The sequence below is a fragment of the Lygodium microphyllum genome, chromosome 22 (assembly GCF_053477565.2).
Source record: "Lygodium microphyllum isolate KBCC chromosome 22, Lygodium_microphyllum_v1.1.10, whole genome shotgun sequence".
In the NCBI taxonomy this organism is placed as follows: domain Eukaryota; kingdom Viridiplantae; phylum Streptophyta; class Polypodiopsida; order Schizaeales; family Lygodiaceae; genus Lygodium; species Lygodium microphyllum.
The window spans coordinates 138,162,836-138,168,835 of NC_141156.1; positions in this window are offsets into that span (position 1 = coordinate 138,162,836).

Below are 6,000 nucleotides of genomic sequence, written 5' to 3' on the forward strand. Positions count from 1 at the left end.
TGTAAGAAGAAAGGACATGCAATTGCAGATTGTCGTGTCAAGAAGGCAGATGAAAAGAATGGTACCCTTAAAAGTAAAGGGAAAGAGACAGCCAATACGGCTGAAGCAGAGTTGGAATTATTCATGGCGACCATTGAGGAAGTGTGCTCCTCGGCGCAAGAAGAATCTACCACTGACTCTTGGGTGTTGGATAGTGGGGCCTCCCGTCACATGACCAACAAGAAAGGTCTATACAGTTCTATGCAGCCTCTACAAGAATCCATCACTGTGACGGTTGGAAATGATGCTAAATGCCCTGCTGCGGGCACAGGTACTATTTCTTTTGTTGCTGCAAATGGTGAAGTCAAAAAGCTTTCAAATGTGTTGTATGTTCCCGAAATCAGGAGAAATCTCTTATCAGTTGCTGCCATAACTGATCTTGGTCATGAAGTGAGGTTCAAGAAGACAGGTGCAGAAATTATTGATAGTGCTGGCACAATTGTTGGCAAAGGAGAAAGAAGGAACAACCTGTATGAGCTAAGTGCTCTTACAGCCACCGCTGGAGTGGGCACAAGTAAGCTTTGGCATGAAAGGTTTGGACACATCGGATTTGCAGTATTGAAGGAGATGCAAAAGCAAGGTATGGTTGCTCACCTACCTACAATAACTGAATTGAAGGAACCATGTGAAGCTTGTATGATGGGCAAGCAACAGAGAAAGGCATTTCCACAAGAAAGCAAGAATAGAGCACATGCTCCTCTAGAGTTGGTGCATGCTGACTTGTGTGGTAAGATGCCTACACAGGCCTTGGGGGGATCTTCTTATTTTATGTTGATTGTCGACGACTACAGTAGGAAGATGTGGGTGTACTTCCTTCGTGATAAGGCTCAAGCTTTTGGTAAGTTTAAAGAATGGCTAATACTTGTTGAGAATGAAACAGGGAAAAGTGTGAAGAAATTTAGAACAGATGGTGGTGGTGAGTTCAACTCAAAGGAGTTTGAAGGCTTTTGCAAGAGCAAAGGGATCAAGCGTCAATTGACGACGCCTCACACACCTCAGCAGAATGGTGTTGTGGAACGCAGGAATCGTACCATTGTGGAGATGGCAAGATGCATGCTAAAGGGCAAGGGATTGCCTAACCATTTTTGGGCTGAAGCTGTTAATACTGCAGTCTACATTCTAAATCGGAGCTACACAAAGGCTCTCAAGGGAAAAACACCTCATGAGGCTTACACTGGTAAGAAACCATCTGTTTCACATTTCAGAATTTTTGGATGTGAATGTTATGCACATGTTCCAGATGAGAAGAGAAACAAGTTACAACCAAAAAGCAGAAAATGTATCTTCTTGGGTTATAGTGATGAGCAGAAGGCTTACAAGTTATATGACCAAGAGGCAAAGAAGATCATCGCGAGCCGTGATGTGGTGTTCAAGGAGGAGCCGCATACAGTGGAGGAGGAGAAGGCAAGGTCTTCCACTTTATCATCAAGCGAAGAAGTAGTCCACTATGAACCTGTCCCGAGAGCTATCCCTATCCTTAAGGAGGAGGAAGCATCATCTTCAGATGATGAGGAAAAAGTTCACCAACCTGACATCACCCCACCGGAAAAGCCATTGCCGCGCTGGGTGAAGCAGCTCTATGACCACAATAATCCTATGCCTGCATCTGTTGAGGAGAAGGCAGACGGACCAAGGAGGTCTCAGAGAATAGAGGAGCAAAGGAGGGCTTCTGCTCACATAGTCAACATGGCCTTGATGGTTGAGATTATGAGAGAAGTAAAGGAGCCAACTGACTTAGAAGAAGCACTTGCAGATCCATCATGGAAGGCTGCTATGCAGGCGGAGTATGACAGCATAATGAAGAATGACACTTGGGAGCTAGTGGATCGGCCAGCAAAGCGGAAGATTATTGGCACCAAGTGGATCTGGAAGGTAAAGTACAAGGCTGATGGTACCTTAGAAAAGTACAAAGCTAGACTGGTTGCCCAAGGATTTTCACAAGTTGAAGGGTTTGATTTTCAAGAGTCATTTGCCCCAACTGCCAGAATGACCACTATTCGCACGGTACTTGCAGTGGCTGCCCACAAGAAGTGGCCAGTGTACCAAATGGATGTTAAGTCAGCGTTCTTAAATGATGACCTCAAGGAGGAGGTGTACGTGGCTCAGCCACCAGGGTTTGAGGCCCCCCATTCTGAGAACAAAGTGTGTAAACTGAAGAAGGCATTGTATGGGCTGAAACAAGCCCCCAGAGCATGGTACCAACGGATAGATAGGTTCTTTTTAAACCTAAACTTCAAAAGATGTGCCTCAGATGCTAACTTGTATGTTTACAGGGATGGTAAAAAGTCTGCAGTGATTGTCCTATATGTGGACGACCTTCTTATTACAGGTGACTATGAAGATATGATCAACCAAACTCGAAAGGCTTTGAGTTTTGAGTTTGAAATGACAGACTTGGGCTTGCTGCACTATTGTTTGGGGATTGAAGTCTGGCAAGAGCCAGGAAAGATCTTCATCTCTCAGAAGAAGTATGCATGGGAGATCTTGAAGGCATTTGGCATGACCGAGTGCAAGGAGATAGCTACACCTATGGAGGTGAATGTAAAGTTATCCGTTGAGGATACATCAGCACTAGCAGACATTGGGAGGTATAGGAGGTTGGTCGGCAGTCTAATCTACTTGTGTAACACCAGACCAGATATCAGTTTTGCTGTTGGTGTTTTGAGCAGGTTCTCAAACAAACCTCATGAGAGTCATTGGAAGGCTGGGATGCGGGTGCTCAGATACTTGAAGAAAACTCTTGACTATGGTATCACATACAGTTTCGGAACTTCTCTTGTGGGGAACTGTGACTCAGATTGGGCAGGAGACATTGATTCCAGGAAGTCAGTTTCTGGTTATTGTTTCTCTTTGGGTTCAGGAATTTTCTCTTGGATTAGTAAGAAGCAACCAACAGTGGCATTGTCTTCTACCGAAGCAGAGTACAAGGCAGCTTGTTTTGCTGCATGTGAGGCCGTATGGTTGAGAAGGATTCTATGGCATATGGGAGTGCAGGATGAAGAACCAACTGTGCTGAGATGTGACAATCAGAGTTGCATCGCCATTGCCAAAAATCCAGTGTTTCATGCACGCACCAAACATATAGAGATCCAGTATCACTATGTGCGTGATTTGATGGAGGATGGGATAGTGGAATTGGTCTACTGTCCAACAGAGGAGAATGGAGCAGATATCTTCACCAAAGCACTTACGAAGGATCTGCTTCAAGTTCATCTTCAGAGACTCGGCATTGGGCCGAGGAGATAGTTCACCTATGGGTGGACATTGAGGGGGGGTGTTAGATATGATCAATGCCCCACCCTCATTAGGTGCTACCAATGATCCATGGTGCTCAAAGTTGTAAGGCCCCCATTATGAGGAGAAGCCAAATGTGAGCCCGGACATTGGTTGAGTCCTGACTTGTATATCAGATGAGGTCTATGTGACCGGATGGCAAAAAGGTGACTGTTGTGGGTCTAATCTTTGGGTTAGACGGAGTGGTTAAGCTGGTAGCAACTCGAGGCACATTGCATTGAGTTGCGTGGTAAGGGAGTTAAAAGGGGCCCCTATTGTGGGGTCCGGGGGCCGCGGAAGCGGCCCCTGGCTGGGGGGTCCCAGGGGGGCCAGCGGCCCCCCTGGCGGGGGTCCGGGGGCAGCGCCCCCGGCCCGATGGTAAAGGGAATATTCCCTGGAATATTCCCTGGCCGACTAGTGGAGGCTCATATGGTAGGTCGGTCAGCAGGCCGACCTAACGACCTTCGCGGGCTATAAAAGCTAAACCCCTTCGCAGCCATCTTACACTCATCTTTCACCAAGTCAGAGTTGTTGTTCCAGCTAGCCTTAAGCTCTTCACCTATCTTCTGTCTAGATCGCCATCTAAGCTTCACACAGTGGAAGCGCACGGGTGGACAGAGCCATCTTTGTATCAGTTGTTTGGAGTTAAAGAATTTTACTGATTCTCCTCTTATCTGTTGTGTACTCTCTATCTCTTTCTCAGATTCTGTTCGCTGCGCCGTGTAATATTTTACACATTTTAATGTTGATTCCTGCAAGTTGGGTTAGGAGTCCTTCCATGTAATTTAGATGTGTGGCAAGCGATGCGCTGGACTTCATTTCAAGCCTGAAGAACTCAATCAGGAGACCATACTTTGATGATTTAGATTGTGCACCGAACAAGGTGTCAAGTCTCTTCCATGTATCCTGTGAGGTCTCACAGTTATCCACATGGTGGATATAACTGTCGTCTAGCTCCGGTTTGATAATGGCCTGGGCTCTATCATCATTCTTTTGCCAAGTAGTTGCAAGGTCCGCATCCCGAGGTTTCTTCTCTTTGCCATTTGTGATGGCCCAGAGACCCTTTTTCATCAAGATGAGCTTGATGTGGGTTTGCCAGGTGTGAAACCCGACTCCTTTGAATCGAGCATTTGGAGAGTCTTTTCCCATGTTGAGCTTGCAAGATCAGCAGCAAATCAGTTTCCAAAATTCTCAGTTTGCAGCAGAGTTGGTTGTGTCACAAGACACAAGTGCTAAGAGCACTAGATGAGTGTCACTGGACACTATGTTTGTATCTTTTTCCTTGAGTCTTCAAATCTTCAATGGTTCTTCAAATGCTTCACAGATCTCCCCTCCTTGATTTGATGCTTGTCTTGTTGAGAAATTTAGTAGCTTAGTGAGATCTCCCCTCCTTGATTTAAGTGGCAGGAGAGAGAAAGTGAAGTGAGAGATGAGCTTGAGCTCAAAAAGCTATGGTGGTCTTTTTTTAGGGTTTCTGCACGACTGGTTTTTCTGAGATTTCAGCTCATAGCCTGAACCATATGCCTCAAGATTCAAGCTAGAGATAGCCTAAGTGATAGGCTTCAAAAGCCCTAAAGACCCAGGACGAATCGTGCTGCGTAGATGGACATCGGGCTGTACGAACAGAATGCGTTGTTTCTGTACTGCGACTGACGAATCACGCAATGCTGGAGCTGTAGGTCACCAATGTTGGTGTTTGAAGTGACAGGATGTAGCGCCCTGAGTCAAGGAACATTTCTCCAGAAGAAAGAAAGTGAAGATATGCCCTGTAAGTGGAGATCCAGCTCCTCCAACAGAGGTAGGTTGCAGGTTGGCTATGGCTGCCAAGGGGTAGAGAGTGAAAATGGAGTTGGAGATGAAGTCAAACACTTGAGCTGAGCTGGATAGAGATTATGAGAGACTGAGAGAGCAGAGAGAGGACTTGAAACATGCTAAGCCATGCCCGACTGAGCTCTGATACCATGTGAGAGATACGGGATCTAGAGCATGGCAGTGAGTTATGGTGGATGGAAGGAGAAGTGTGGACTCATGATGGAGAAGACAAAGACACTGTTTGTTACACAAGTGAATTAGGTTCCAAGATTGAGACTTGGACTCATAAACACAATCTTGTGTATGTGGACAATGACATTGACACTTCACTGAAAAGAAAAGAGTACTATCATTGCATTAAGAAAAGGAAGCAAGTACAATGCTTTATAGGAAAGTAGGAAACTGCAGTATGCACCACTGTGCATATGGGATAGGTTAGCCTGCATGTCCTTGGCCCTGAAGCCCATACAAAGAGGCTGTTTTAGTGAGTGTGATTGCTGATTCTCAACACCCCTCCTCAATCACAAGTAGAAAGGCACAAAGTGTGTAGAGGCTGTAATGAGAACCACCTACAAAGTGTGGGCACACCACAAACATGGTAGACACCAGAGGCTGTCGTAGAAAAGGCTAAGTGTGGGCACCAAAACATGATGGACATCCAGAGGCTGTAACAGGGGCCTCACAAAGTGTACAGGGACTGTAATGCCAAGTTACATAAGGAGTTTACAAAGCTTATGGCAGGAAGCATTAGGGCAAGGAAATACAAGACTTTTAACACAGTCTATCAGAGTTATGAGAGTAGAAGGACTGATGAGTCTTGTCCTTCCGATCTTGGTGGTCTTCATCTTCATCTTCTTCTTCCTTTGCTCCATTTTC